The sequence below is a fragment of the Oncorhynchus masou genome, unplaced genomic scaffold (assembly GCF_036934945.1).
Source record: "Oncorhynchus masou masou isolate Uvic2021 unplaced genomic scaffold, UVic_Omas_1.1 unplaced_scaffold_1341, whole genome shotgun sequence".
Classification (NCBI taxonomy): domain Eukaryota; kingdom Metazoa; phylum Chordata; class Actinopteri; order Salmoniformes; family Salmonidae; genus Oncorhynchus; species Oncorhynchus masou.
The window spans coordinates 50001-66110 of record NW_027003294.1 but is presented as its reverse complement, the minus strand read 5'-3'; the positions used below and the strand labels follow the sequence as shown (position 1 = coordinate 66110).

The 16110-nt window shown below is 41.1% G+C and overlaps 1 pseudogene; it reads right to left on the bottom strand.

Annotated features, from left to right (window-relative positions):
- Positions 1–1889: 1889 nt before the first annotated feature.
- LOC135530431 (protein kinase C beta type-like) overlaps positions 1890–16110 on the bottom strand; it is a 59666-nt pseudogene continuing 45445 nt past the window's right edge.

Sequence of the window (16110 nt, the reverse complement as noted above, 5' to 3'; positions counted from 1 at the left end):
GTCAATAGCAGGTCACTATAGAGGGAATGGGCCCTCCCTGGTCAATAGCAGGTCACTATAGAGGGAACGGGCCCTCCCTGGTCAATAGCAGGTCACTATGGGGAACGGGCCCTCCCTGGTCAATAGCAGGTCACTATAGAGGGAATGGGCCCTCCCTGGTCAATAGCAGGTCACTATAGAGGGAATGGGCCCTCCCTGGTCAATAGCAGGTCACTATGGGGAATGGGCCCTAGTCAATAGCAGGTCACTATAGAGGGAATGGGCCCTCCCTGGTCAATAGCAGGTCACTATGGGGAATGGGCCCTAGTCAATAGCAGGTCACTATAGAGGGAATGGGCCCTTCCCTGGTCAATAGCAGGTCACTATGGGGAACGGGCCCTCCCTGGTCAATAGCAGGTCACTATGGGGAATGGGCCCTGGTCAATAGCAGGTCACTATAGAGGGAATGGGCCCTGGTCAATAGCAGGTCACTATGGGGAATGGGCCCTCCCTGGTCAATAGCAGGTCACTATAGAGGGAACGGGCCCTCCTGGTCAATAGCAGGTCACTATGGGGAACGGGCCCTGGCCAATAGCAGGTCACTATGGGGAATGGGCCCTGGTCAATAGCAGGTCACTATGGGGAATGGGCCCTCCCTGGTCAATAGCAGGTCACTATAGAGGGAATGGGCCCTGGTCAATAGCAGGTCACTATGGGGAATGGGCCCTGGTCAATAGCAGGTCACTATAGAGGGAATGGACCCCTCCCTGGTCAATAGCAGGTCACTATAGAGGGAATGGGCCCCTCCTGGTCAATAGCAGATCACTATAGAGGGAATGGGCCCCTCCCTGGTCAATAGCAGGTCACTATAGAGGGAATGGGCCCTCCCTGGTCAATAGCAGATCACTATAGAGGGAATGGGCCCTGGCCAATAGCAGGTCACTATAGAGGGAATGGGCCCTCCCTGGTCAATAGCAGGTCACTATAGAAGGAATGGGCCCCTCCCTGGTCAATAGCAGGTCACTATGGGGAACGGGCCCTCCCTGGTCAATAGCAGGTCACTATAGAGGGAACGGGCCCTAGTCAATAGCAGGTCACTATAGAGGGAACGGGCCCTGGTCTCAGAGCGATATCTAGAGATGTGTGATTGGACCGGGTTGACAAGACTATTGGAGATGAGCCCTGGTGTGTCCGTGTGTTTCCAGTCGCAGTGAATGCTATTCTGAGGTGTGGGGTTGTTTGGGCTCTGTGGCACAAAATGGCTGCAGTGTGTCTCCCCGTAACGGAGGACACTGGACCCTGAACTCTGACCCTGCTTTGGCACAGTTTTACAGTAACGCGACATGGTGTGTGAGGTGGTGGTGATGCTAACATTTCATAACAGTTCTAAATCCCTAAACGGGGATCCCTAATCAATACAAACAATAAAACAATACCCCGATTGATCATTAAACAGTAAGAAAGTCGATCAGTTCGATCAGTCGGTCAATATTGGTCCCAGTAACAGTCGGGAGGTCATTTGATTGGTTGATGGTGGAATGTAACTCATTTGATTTGATTATCGATTAGTTTAAAATCGATCGATTCAGCATTTTTTGTTGTTGTTGTTGTTGTCGGATTTCATGCAAATGGGTCCTTGCTGTTGTGTTTTGAGTAGAAGTTGTCTTTCACAGCTGATCAGAGGGCAGATCTCCGTCATGGTTCAGGTTTAGACTAGGGGCATGGGGAATCTGATCCTAGATCTGTGTTTAGGTTAGAACAGTGGGTAGGGACTCGGCTATGTCCCAATCCTCTCCCCTTCCTCCCAAAGCACACACTTCTTCACTTGAAAGGAAATGAGTGGTAAATGGAAACTCTACTCCAGGTTAACACCAATAATGTTTTTATGTTTGTGTTTATAAAAAAAAATGTATTTAATCTTTATTTAACTGGGCAAGTCAGTTAAAGAACAAATTATTATTTACAATGACGACCTACCCCTCCCCCCCTGGCCAAAACCCGGACGACGCTGGGCCAATCGTGCGCCGCCCTCTTAGGACTCCCAATCACGGCTGGATGTGACACAGCCTGGATTCGAACCAGGCACTGTAGTGACGCTCCGTGCACTGAGATGCCACTAGCCGGCCGCGCCACTCAGGAGTAGTGAACAAGTGCACGCTCAAGAGGGAGGAGAGACAACTGGGATACACCCTTTGGTCCCTAAACTATATCCTGGCGATGAAATGATATGAGATCTGGAAGAGGGGCAGGATCACGGAGCTCATGCAGCGCTGTGATGGGTCAATCCATGTCGGGGTACTCTGGGTTAACGAATGAGAATCCCTGGAACTCTTCCTGGTCCAGGTTCATGATGACCTCCTGGTCGGGGGGGGTCAAGACGGGGGGGTGGCGGGTAAAGAAACGATCAAAGTTCTCTGCTTCGCGACCGCACTGTGGAGGAGGGAGAGAGAAGAGGGACGGATGGGATGAATTAAAACACAGAGGAGAAAACGAAGATACATATAATGAATTAGATGGAGTCATCCAGTCCTCATCCACAACTTAATATAAATATAATGAATTAGATGGAGTCATCCAGTCCTCATCCACAACTTAATATAAATATAATGAAGTAGATGGAGTCATCCAGTCCTCATCCACAACATGATATAACTATAATGAATTAGATGGAGTCATCCAGTCCTCATCCACAACATAATATAAATATAATGAAGTAGATGGAGTCATCCAGTCCTCATCCACAACATAATATAAATATAATGAAGTAGATGGAGTCATCCAGTCCTCATCCACAACATAATATAAATATAATGAAGTAGATGGAGTCATCCAGTCCTCATCCACAACATACAATAAATATAATGCAGTAGATGGAGTCATCCAGTCCTCATCCACAACATAATATAAATATAATGAAGTAGATGGAGTCATCCAGTCCTCATCCACAACATAATATAAATATAATGAAGTAGATGGAGTCATCCAGTCCTCATCCACAACATAATATAAATATAATGAAGAAGATGGAGAGTCATCCAGTCCTCATCCACAACTTAATATAAATATAATGAAGTAGATGGAGTCATCCAGTCCTCATCCACAACATGATATAAATATAATGAAGAAGATGGAGTCATCCAGTCCTCATCCACAACATAATATAAATATAATGAAGAAGATGGAGTCATCCAGTATAAATATAATGAATTAGATGGAGAGTCATCCAGTCCTCATCCACAACATAATATAAATATAATGAAGTAGATGGAGAGTCATCCAGTCCTCATCCACAACATAATATAAATATAATGAAGTAGATGGAGTCATCCAGTCCTCATCCACAACATAATATAAATATAATGAAGAGATGGAGTCATCCAGTCCTCATCCACAAATATAAAATATAATGAAGTAGATGGAGAGTCCTCATCCACAACATAATATAAATATAATGGAGAGTCATCCAGTCCTCATCCACAACATAATATAAATATAATGAAGTAGATGGAGAGTCATCCAGTCCTCATCCACAACATAATATAAATATAATGAAGTAGATGGAGAGTCATCCAGTCCTCATCCACAACATGATATAAATATAATGAAGTGGACGGAGAGTCATCCAATCCTCATCCACAACATAATATAAATATAATGAAGTCCTCATCCACAACATAATATAAATATAATGAAGTAGATGGAAAATCATCCAGTCCTCATCCACAACATAATATAAATATAATGAAGTAGATGGAGAGTCATCCAGTCCTCATCCACAACATAATATAAATATAATGAAGTAGATGGAGAGTCATCCAGTCCTCATCCACAACATGATATAAATATAATGAAGTGGACGGAGAGTCATCCAATCCTCATTCACAACATAATATAAATATAATGAAGTCCTCATCCACAACATAATATAAATATAATGAAGTAGATGGAAAGTCATCCAGTCCTCATCCACAACATAATATAAATATAATGAAGTAGATTGAGAGTCATCCAGTCCTCATCCACAACTTAATATAAATATAATGAAGTCCTCATCCACAACATAATATAAATATAATGAAGTAGATGGAGAGTCATCCAGTCCTCATCCACAACATAATATAAATATAATGAAGTAGATGGAGAGTCATCCAGTCCTCATCCACAACATAATATAAATATAATGAAGAAGATGGAGTCATCCAGTCCTCATCCACAACATAATATAAATATAATGAAGTAGATGGAGAGTCATCCAGTCCTCATCCACAACATAATATAAATATAATGAAGTAGATGGAGAGTCATCCAGTCCTCATCCACAACATAATATAAATATAATGAAGAAGATGGAGTCATCCAGTCCTCATCCACAACATAATATAAATATAATGAAGTATATGGAGAGTCATCCAGTCCTCATCCACAACATAATATAAATATAATGAAGTCCTCATCCACAACATAAAGAAATATAATGAAGTTGTTGGAGTCATCCAGTCCTCATGACTCAGTCCCCACTCCAGGACCTTGAAATACTTCTTACGAAGCCACTCCTTCATGCCCGGGCGGTGTGTTTGGGATCATTGTCATGCTGAAAGACCCAGCCACGTTTCATCTTCAATGCCCTTGCTGATGGAAGGAGGTTTTCACTCAAAATCTCACGATACATGGCCTCATTCATTCTTTCCTTTACACGGATCAGTCGTCCTGGTCCCTTTGCAGAAAAACAGCCCCAAAGCATGATTTTTCCACCCCCATGCTTCACAGTAGGTATGGTGTTCTTTGGATGCAACTCAGCATTCTTTGTCCTCCAAACACAACGAGTTGAGTTTTTACCAAAAAGTTATATTTGGGTTTCATCTGACCATATGACATTCTCCCAATCTTCTTCTGGATCATCCAAATGCTCTCGAGCAAACTTCAGACGGGCCTGGACATGTACTGGCTTAAGCAGGGGAACTCGTCTGGCACTGCAGGATTTGAGTCCCTGGCGGCGTAGTGTGTTACTGATGGTAGGCTTTGTTACTTTGGTCCCAGCTCTCTGCAGGTCATTCACTAGGTCCCCCCGTGGTTCTGGGATTTTTGCTCACCATTCTTGTGATCATTTTGACCCCACGGGGTGAGATCTTGCGTGGAGCCCCAGATTGAGGGAGATTATCAGTGGTCTTGTATGTCTTCCATTTCCTAATAATTGCTCCCACAGTTGATTTCTTCAAACCAAGCTGCTTACCTATTGCAGATTCAGTCTTCCCAGCCTGGTGCAGGTCTACAATTTTGCTTCTGGTGTCCTTTGACAGTTCTTTGGTCTTGGCCATAGTGGAGTTTGGAGTGTGACTGTTTGAGGTTGTGGACAGGTGTCTTTTATATTGACAACAAGTTCAAACAGGTGCCATTAATACAGGTAACGAGTGGAGGACAGAGGAGCCTCTTAAAGAGGAAGTTACAGGTCTGTGAGAGCCAGAAATCTTGCTTGTTTGTAGGTGACCAAATACTTATTTTCCACCATAATTTGCAAATAAATAAATTAAAAATCCTACAATGTGATTTTTTGGATTTTTTTTCTCTCATTTTGTCCGTCATAGTGTACCTATGATGAAAATTACAGGCCTCTTCTCATCTTTTTAAGTGGGAGAACTTGCACAATTGGTGGCTGACTAAATACTTTTTTTGCCCCACTGTATATATAGATATATAGAGAGAGACATAGGTTATATAGGTTAGACTCACGGCTTTGGGTTTGAAGGGCGGCTGGACTTCCTTGTTCTCCAGTTTGTCCCAGTCCATGTAACGGAAGAAAGCGTGTTCCTTTATATCCCTCTCCCCCTCCGGACCACAGCCCAGACGCTTCCCTGGGTGCTTAGTCATCAACTAGAGACAGGGGTCAGAGGTCAGAGTGGGTGTGTGTGTGTGTGTGAGAGAGAGAGTGTAAGTGTGAATACTCACCCCTTTGCAGATGGCGACAGCCTCCTTGGACATGGACTTGGGGTAGGAGACGTGATGCTCCATGATGGACTGGAACAACTCGTCCTCGTCCTCACCATCGAAGGGAGGCTGGGGAGGGACACACAGAGCGCCACTGAGAGGACACCGCTGACATTCTGCACTACGTACTGTAGGACGATGTACCGAGACAAATATCACACGCACGCACGCGCGCACGCACACGCGCACACACACACACACACACACACACACACACACACACACACACACACACACACACACACACACACACACACACACACACACACACACACACACACACACACACACACACACACACACACACACACACACACACACACACACACACACACACACCTACCTGTCCAGCCAGCATCTCGTAGAGCAGAACTCCAAAGGCCCACCAGTCCACAGACTTCCCATAGGGCTGGTACGCTATGATCTGGAGGGGGGAGGAGAGAGGGATGAGAGAGGAGGAGGATAGAGGACTAAGGGGGAATAAGAGGGATGAGAGAGGAGGAGGATAGAGGACTAAGGGGGAGGAGGAGAGGGATGAGATAGGAGGAGGATAGAGGACTAAGGGGGAGGAGGAGAGGGATGAGATATGAGGAGGATAGAGGACTAAGGGGGAGGAGAGAGGGATGAGATAGGAGGAGGATAGAGGACTAAGGGGGGGATGAGATAGGAGGATAGAGGACTAAGGGGGAGGAGAGAGGGATGAGATAGAGGAGGATAGAGGACTAAGGGGCGGATGAGATAGGAGGATAGAGGACTAAGGGGGAGGAGAGAGGGATGAGATAGAGGACTAAGGGGGAGGAGAGAGGGATGAGATGGGATAGGATAGAGGGATGAGATAGGAGGAGGATAGAGGGATGAGATAGGAGGAGGATAGAGGACTAAGGGGGGTGAGGAGAGGAGAAAGAAGAGGATAGGGAGTTGAAGAACAGAAGCGATCATCACCTCAGGAGCGATGTAGTCTGGGGTCCCACAGAAGGTCTTGGTGGTGACACCGTCTAACATGTTCTCTTTGCACATCCCAAAGTCAGCGATCTTAATGTGGCCTTCTGCATCCAGCATCACGTTGTCCAGCTTCAGATCCCTAGGAGAGGCACACACACACACACGTTAAACCTACATACACACGTTACACACACATAAACACACACACACTGACACATTATACATACACAGACATATTAAACACTATATATATATATACAAAAGTATGTGGACACCCCTTCAAAATGTGTGCATTCGGTTGTTTCGGCCACACCGCTGTTGCTGACAGGTTTATACAATTGAGCACACAGCCATGCAATCTCCATAGACAAGCAATGGCAGTAGAATGGCCTTACTGAAGAGCTCAGTGACTTTCAACGTGGCACCGTCATAGGATGCCAAGTCAGTTTGTCAAATTTCTGCCTTGCTAGAGTTTCCCCCGGTTCAACTGTAAGTGCTGTTATTGTGAAGTGGAAACGTCTAGGAGCAACAACGGCTCAGCCGCAAAGTGGTAGGCCACACAAGCTCACAGAACGGGCCTGCCAAGTGCTGAAAATGACTCAAGTAAAAGTGAAAGTCACCCAGTAAAATACTACTTGAGTAAAAGACCAAAAAGTATTTGCTTTTAAAATATACTTAAGTATCAAAAGTAAAAAGTATTCAAATTCCAGATGGCACCATGAAAAATAAATACAAAATGATGGATAGCTCCAACACTCAGACATAATTTACAAACCAAACATTTGTGTTTGGTGAGTCCTCCAGATCAGAGGCAATAGGGATGACCAGGGATGTTCTCTGTTTAGTGAGTCCTCCAGATCAGAGGCAGTAGGGATGACCAGGGATGTTCTCTGTTTACTGAGTCCTCCAGATCAGAGGCAGTAGGGATGACCAGGGATGTTCTCTGTTTAGTGAGTCTATCAGATCATTTACATTTACATTTAAGTCATTTAGCAGACGCTCTTATCCAGAGCGACTTACAAGAGGAGAGGCAATAGGGATGACCAGGGATGTTCTCTTGATAAGTGTGTGAATTGGACCATTTTCCTGTCAAAAGGTAACGACTATCCTTTGGGCGACAGGAAAATGTAAAAAGTACATAATTGTCTTTAGGAATGAAGGAAAAGTAAATATTAATATATTATATTATAAATAGTGAGGAGTACGGCTCTCCCAAAAAATGACATAAAGTGAAAATACTTTAACCTCTTACACTTATGGTGGCGCTATTTCATTTTGGAAGAAAAACGTTCCCGTTTTAAACAAGATATTTTGTCACAAAAAGATGCTCGACTATGCATATAATTGCTACTGTTCGAAAGAAAACACTCTGACGTGTCCAGAAATACAAATATCTTCTCTGTGCGTGCCCTAGAACGTGAGCTTCAGGCAAAACCAAGATGACTTGGCATCCAGGAAATGACAAGGATTTTTGAGGCTCTGTCTTTCATGATCTCCTTATATGGCTGTGAACGCAAGAGGAATGAGTCTGCCCTTTCTGTCGTTTCCCCAAGGTGTCTGCAGCATTGTGACGTATTTGTAGGCAGATCGTTGGAAGATTGACCATAAGAGACCACATTTACCACGTGTCCGCCCGGTGTCCTGCGCCGAAATTGGTGCGCAAAAGTCACCTGCCAGTATTTTTCTTTGGGGCAGAGAGAAAAGCAAGCTTCCAAGAACTGCATGTCAATGAAGAGATATGTGAAAAAACACCTTGAGGATTGATTCCAAACAACGTTTGCCATGTTTCGTCGATATTATGTAGTTAATCCGGAAAAAGTTTCACGTTGTAGGTGACTGCATTTTCGGTTCGTTTCGGTAGCCAGGCGCAATGTAGAAAACGGAACGATTTCTCCTACACACAGACGCTTTCAGGAAACACTGCGCATTTGATATGTTGCTGGGAGTCTCCTCATTGAAAACATCAGAAGCTCTTCAAAGGTAAATGATTTTATTTATTTGGTTATCTGGCTTTTGTGAAAATGTTGCGTGCTACATGCTACACAAAATGCTATGCTAGCTTTGCATACTCTTACACAAATTAGTCAATTTCTATGGTTCAAAAGCATATTTTGAAAATCTGAGATGACAGTGTTGTTAAGAAAAGGCTAAGCTTGAGAGCAAACGCATTATTTTAATTTTATTTGCGATTTTCAGAAATCGTTAACGTTGCGTTATGCTAATGAGCCTGAGGCTTTAGTCACGATCCCGGATCCGGGATGGGGAGTTCCAAGAGGTTAAATTACAACTTATAAACTCAGTGGTATTTTACAACACTGAGTAAGGCTCAGATTTTGCAGATACAAGAAGGTTACGACCAGAATGATGATATGACACGAGGTTATGACCAGAATGATGATATGATCGAGGTTATGACCAGAATGATGATATGATACGAGGTTATGACCAGAATGATGATATGATACGAGGTTATGACCAGAATGATGATATGACACGAGGTTATGACCGTTCAGAATGATGATATGATCGAGGTTATGACCAGAATGATGATATGACACGAGGTTATGACCGTTCAGAATGATGATATGATCTGAGGTTATGACCAGAATGATGATATGACACGAGGTTATGACCAGAATGATGATATGATACGAGGTTATGACCGTTCAGAATGATGATATGATCTGAGGTTATGACCAGAATGATGATATGATCTGAGTTATGACCAGAATGATGATATGATCTGAGGTTATGACCAGAATGATGATATGATCTGAGGTTATGACCAGAATGATGATATGATCGAGGTTATGACCAGAATGATGATATGATCTGAGGTTATGACCAGAATGATGATATGATCTGAGTTATGACCGTTCAGAATGATGATATGATCTGAGGTTATGACCGTTCAGAATGATGATATGATCTGAGGTTATGACCAGAATGATGATATGATCTGAGATGACCAGAATGATGATATGATACTGAGGTTATGACCAGAATGATGATATGATCTGAGGTTATGACCAGAATGATGATATGATCTGAGGTTATGACCGTTCAGAATGATGATATGATCTGAGGTTATGACCAGAATGATGATATGATCTGAGGTTATGACCAGAATGATGATATGATCTGACCGTTCAGAATGATGATATGATCTGAGGTTATGACCAGAATGATGATATGATCTGAGTTATGACCAGAATGATGATATGATCTGAGTTATGACCAGAATGATGATATGATACGAGGTTATGACCAGAATGATGATATGATCTGAGGTTATGACCAGAATGATGATATGATCTGAGGTTATGACCGTTCAGAATGATGATATGATCTGAGTTATGACCAGAATGATGATATGATCTGAGGTTATGACCAGAATGATGATATGATCTGAGGTTATGACCAGAATGATGATATGATCTGAGGTTATGACCAGAATGATGATATGATCTGAGGTTATGACCAGAATGATGATATGATCTGAGGTTATGACCGTTCAGAATGATGATATGATCTGAGGTTATGACCGTCCAGAATGATGATATGATCTGAGGTTATGACCAGAATGATGATATGACCCGAGGTTATGACCAGAATGATGATATGACACGAGGTTATGACCGTTCAGAATGATGATATGATACGAGGTTATGACCGTTCAGAATGATGATATGATCTGAGGTTATGACCAGAATGATGATATGATCTGAGGTTATGACCAGAATGATGATTTGATGAGGTTATGACCAGAATGATGATATGATATGAGGTTATGACCGTTCAGAATGATGATATGATCTGAGGTTATGACCATTCAGAATGATGATATGATCGAGGTTATGACCAGAATGATGATATGATCTGAGGTTATGACCAGAATGATGATATGATCTGAGGTTATGACCGTTCAGAATGATGATATGATCTGAGGTTATGACCAGAATGATGATATGATCTGAGGTTATGACCGTTCAGAATGATGATATGATCTGAGGTTATGACCGTTCAGAATGATGATATGATCTGAGGTTATGACCGTTCAGAATGATGATATGATCTGAGGTTATGACCGTTCAGAATGATGATATGATCTGAGGTTATGACCAGAATGATGATATGATACGAGGTTATGACCAGAATGATGATATGATGAGTTATGACCGTTCAGAATGATGATATGATCTGAGGTTATGACCAGAATGATGATATGATCTGAGGTTATGACCGTTCAGAATGATGATATGATCTGAGGTTATGACCGTTCAGAATGATGATATGATCTGAGGTTATGACCGTTCAGAATGATGATATGATCTGAGGTTATGACCGTTCAGAATGATGATATGATCTGAGGTTATGACCAGAATGATGATATGATCTGAGTTATGACCGTTCAGAATGATGATATGATACGAGGTTATGACCATTCAGAATGATGATATGATACGAGGTTATGACCAGAATGATGATATGATCTGAGGTTATGACCGTTCAGAATGATGATATGATCTGAGGTTATGACCGTTCAGAATGATGATATGATCTGAGTTATGACCAGAATGATGATATGATACGAGGTTATGACCGTTCAGAATGATGATATGATCTGAGGTTATGACCATTCAGAATGATGATATGACACGAGGTTATGACCAGAATGATGATATGATCTGAGGTTATGACCGTTCAGAATGCTGATATGATCTGAGTTATGACCAGAATGATGATATGATATGGTTATGACTGTTCAGAATGATGATATGACCAGATGACCAGAATGATGATATGATACGAGGTTATGACCGTTCAGAATGATGATATGATACGAGGTTATGACCAGAATGATGATATGATACGAGGTTATGACCAGAATGATGATATGATACGAGGTTATGACCAGAATGATGATATGATCTGAGGTTATGACCAGAATGATGATATGATACGAGGTTATGACCAGAATGATGATATGATCTGAGGTAATGACCGATCAGAATGATGATATGATCTGAGGTTATGACCAGAATGATGATATGATCGAGGTTATGACCAGAATGATGATATGATACCCAGAATGATGATATGATCTGAGGTTATGACCAGAATGATGATATGATCTGAGGTTATGACCAGAATGATGATATGATCTGAGGTTATGACCAGAATGATGATATGATACGAGGTTATGACCAGAATGATGATATGATCTGAGGTTATGACCAGAATGATGATATGATCGAGGTTATGACCAGAATGATGATATGATACGAGGTTATGACCAGAATGATGATATGATCGAGGTTATGACCAGAATGATGATATGATCTGAGGTTATGACCATTCAGAATGATGATATGATCTGAGGTTATGACCAGAATGATGATATGATCTGAGGTTATGACCAGAATGATGATATGATATGAGGTTATGACCAGAATGATGATATGATCTGAGGTTATGACCATTCAGAATGATGATATGATCGAGGTTATGACCAGAATGATGATATGATACGAGGTTATGACCAGAATGATGATATGATCTGAGGTTATGACCAGAATGATGATATGATCGAGGTTATGACCAGAATGATGATATGATCTGATTATGACCAGAATGATGATATGATACGAGGTTATGACCATTCAGAATGATGATATGATCTGAGGTTATGACCAGAATGATGATATGATATGAGGTTATGACCAGAATGATGATATGATACGAGGTTATGACCAGAATGATGATATGATACTGAGGTTATGACCAGAATGATGATATGATACGAGGTTATGACCAGAATGATGATATGATATGAGGTTATGACCGTTCAGAATGATGATATGATCTGAGGTTATGACCAGAATGATGATATGATCTGAGGTTATGACCAGAATGATGATATGATACGAGGTTATGACCAGAATGATGATATGATCTGAGGTTATGACCAGAATGATGATATGATCTGAGGTTATGACCAGAATGATGATATGATACGAGGTTATGACCGTTCAGAATGATGATATGATCTGAGGTTATGACCAGAATGATGATATGATACGAGGTTATGACCAGAATGATGATATGATACGAGGTTATGACCAGAATGATGATATGATCGAGTTATGACCAGAATGATGATATGATCACGAGGTTATGACCAGAATGATGATATGATCTGAGGTTATGACCAGAATGATGATTTGATCTGAGGTTATGACCGTTCAGAATGATGATATGATCTGAGGTTATGACCAGAATGATGATATGATCTGAGGTTATGACCAGAATGATGATATGATCTGAGGTTATGACCAGAATGATGATATGATCTGAGGTTATGACCAGAATGATGATATGATCTGAGGTTATGACCAGAATGATGATATGATCTGAGGTTATGACCGTTCAGAATGATGATATGATCTGAGGTTATGACCGTTCAGAATGATGATATGATACGAGGTTATGACCAGAATGATGATATGATCTGAGGTTATGACCAGAATGATGATATGATCTGAGGTTATGACCAGAATGATGATATGATCGAGGTTATGACCATTCAGAATGATGATATGATACTGAGGTTATGACCAGAATGATGATATGATCTGAGGTTATGACCAGAATGATGATATGATCAGATGACCAGAATGATGATATGATACGAGGTTATGACCAGAATGATGATATGATCTGAGATGACCAGAATGATGATATGATACGAGGTTATGACCAGAATGATGATATGATCTGAGGTTATGACCGTTCAGAATGATGATATGATCTGAGGTTATGACCAGAATGATGATATGATCTGAGGTTATGACCGTTCAGAATGATGATATGATCTGAGGTTATGACCGTTCAGAATGATGATATGATACTGAGGTTATGACCAGAATGATGATATGATCTGATTATGACCATTCAGAATGATGATATGATCTGAGGTTATGACCGTTCAGAATGATGATATGATCTGAGGTTATGACCAGAATGATGATATGATACGAGGTTATGACCGTTCAGAATGATGATATGATACGAGGTTATGACCAGAATGATGATATGATACGAGGTTATGACCAGAATGATGATATGATACGAGGTTATGACCGTTCAGAATGATGATATGATACTGAGGTTATGACCAGAATGATGATCTGATACTGAGGTTATGACCAGAATGATGATATGATACTGAGGTTATGACCAGAATGATGATATGATCTGAGGTTATGACCAGAATGATGATATGATCTGAGGTTATGACCGTTCAGAATGATATGATCTGAGTTATGACCAGAATGATGATATGACACGAGGTTATGACCGTTCAGAATGATGATATGATACTGAGTTATGACCAGAATGATGATATGACACGAGGTTATGACCGTTCAGAATGATGATATGATCAGGTTATGACCAGAATGATGATATGATACGAGGTTATGACCAGAATGATGATATGATACGAGGTTATGACCAGAATGATGATATGATACGAGGTTATGACCAGAATGATGATATGATACGAGGTTATGACCGTTCAGAATGATGATATGATCGAGGTTATGACCAGAATGATGATATGATGAGGTTATGACCAGAATGATGATATGATACGAGGTTATGACCAGAATGATGATATGATCTGAGGTTATGACCAGAATGATGATATGATACGAGGTTATGACCGTTCAGAATGATGATATGATCTGAGGTTATGACCAGAATGATGATATGATGAGGTTATGACCAGAATGATGATATGATACGAGGTTATGACCGTCCAGAATGATGATATGATACGAGGTTATGACCAGAATGATGATATGATACGAGGTTATGACCATTCAGAATGATGATATGATACGAGGTTATGACCAGAATGATGATATGATCGAGGTTATGACCAGAATGATGATATGATACGAGGTTATGACCAGAATGATGATATGACAGAATGATGATATGATACTGAGGTTATGACCGTTCAGAATGATGATATGATCGAGGTTATGACCAGAATGATGATATGATACGAGGTTATGACCAGAATGATGATATGACACGAGGTTATGACCAGAATGATGATATGATACGAGGTTATGACCATTCAGAATGATGATATGATCTGAGGTTATGACCAGAATGATGATATGATCTGAGGTTATGACCAGAATGATGATATGATACGAGGTTATGACCAGAATGATGATATGATCTGAGGTTATGACCATTCAGAATGATGATATGATACGAGGTTATGACCATTCAGAATGATGATATGATACTGAGGTTATGACCAGAATGATGATATGATCTGAGGTTATGACCAGAATGATGATATGATCTGAGGTTATGACCAGAATGATGATATGATCTGAGGTTATGACCGTTCAGAATGATGATATGATCGAGGTTATGACCAGAATGATGATATGATCTGAGGTTATGACCAGAATGATGATATGATCTGAGGTTATGACCGTTCAGAATGATGATATGATCTGAGGTTATGACCGTTCAGAATGATGATATGATCTGAGGTTATGACCAGAATGATGATATGATACTGAGGTTATGACCGTTCAGAATGATGATATGATCTGAGTTATGACCAGAATGATGATATGATCTGAGGTTATGACCAGAATGATGATATGACACGAGGTTATGACCGTTCAGAATGATGATATGATACTGAGGTTATGACCAGAATGATGATATGACACGAGGTTATGACCAGAATGATGATATGATCTGAGGTTATGACCGTTCAGAATGATGATATGATCTGAGGTTATGACCGTTCAGAATGATGATATGATCTGAGGTTATGACCATTCAGAATGATGATATGATCTGAGGTTATGACCGTTCAGAATGATGATATGATCTGAGGTTATGACCGTTCAGAATGATGATATGATCTGAGTTATGACCAGAATGATGATATGATACTGAGGTTATGACCAGAATGATGATATGATCTGAGGTTATGACCAGAATGATGATATGATCTGAGGTTATGACCAGAATGATGATATGATCTGAGGTTATGACCAGAATGATGATATGATCTGAGTTATGACCAGAATGATGATATGATCTGAGGTTATGACCAGAATGATGATATGATCTGAGGTTATGACCAGAATGATGATATGATCT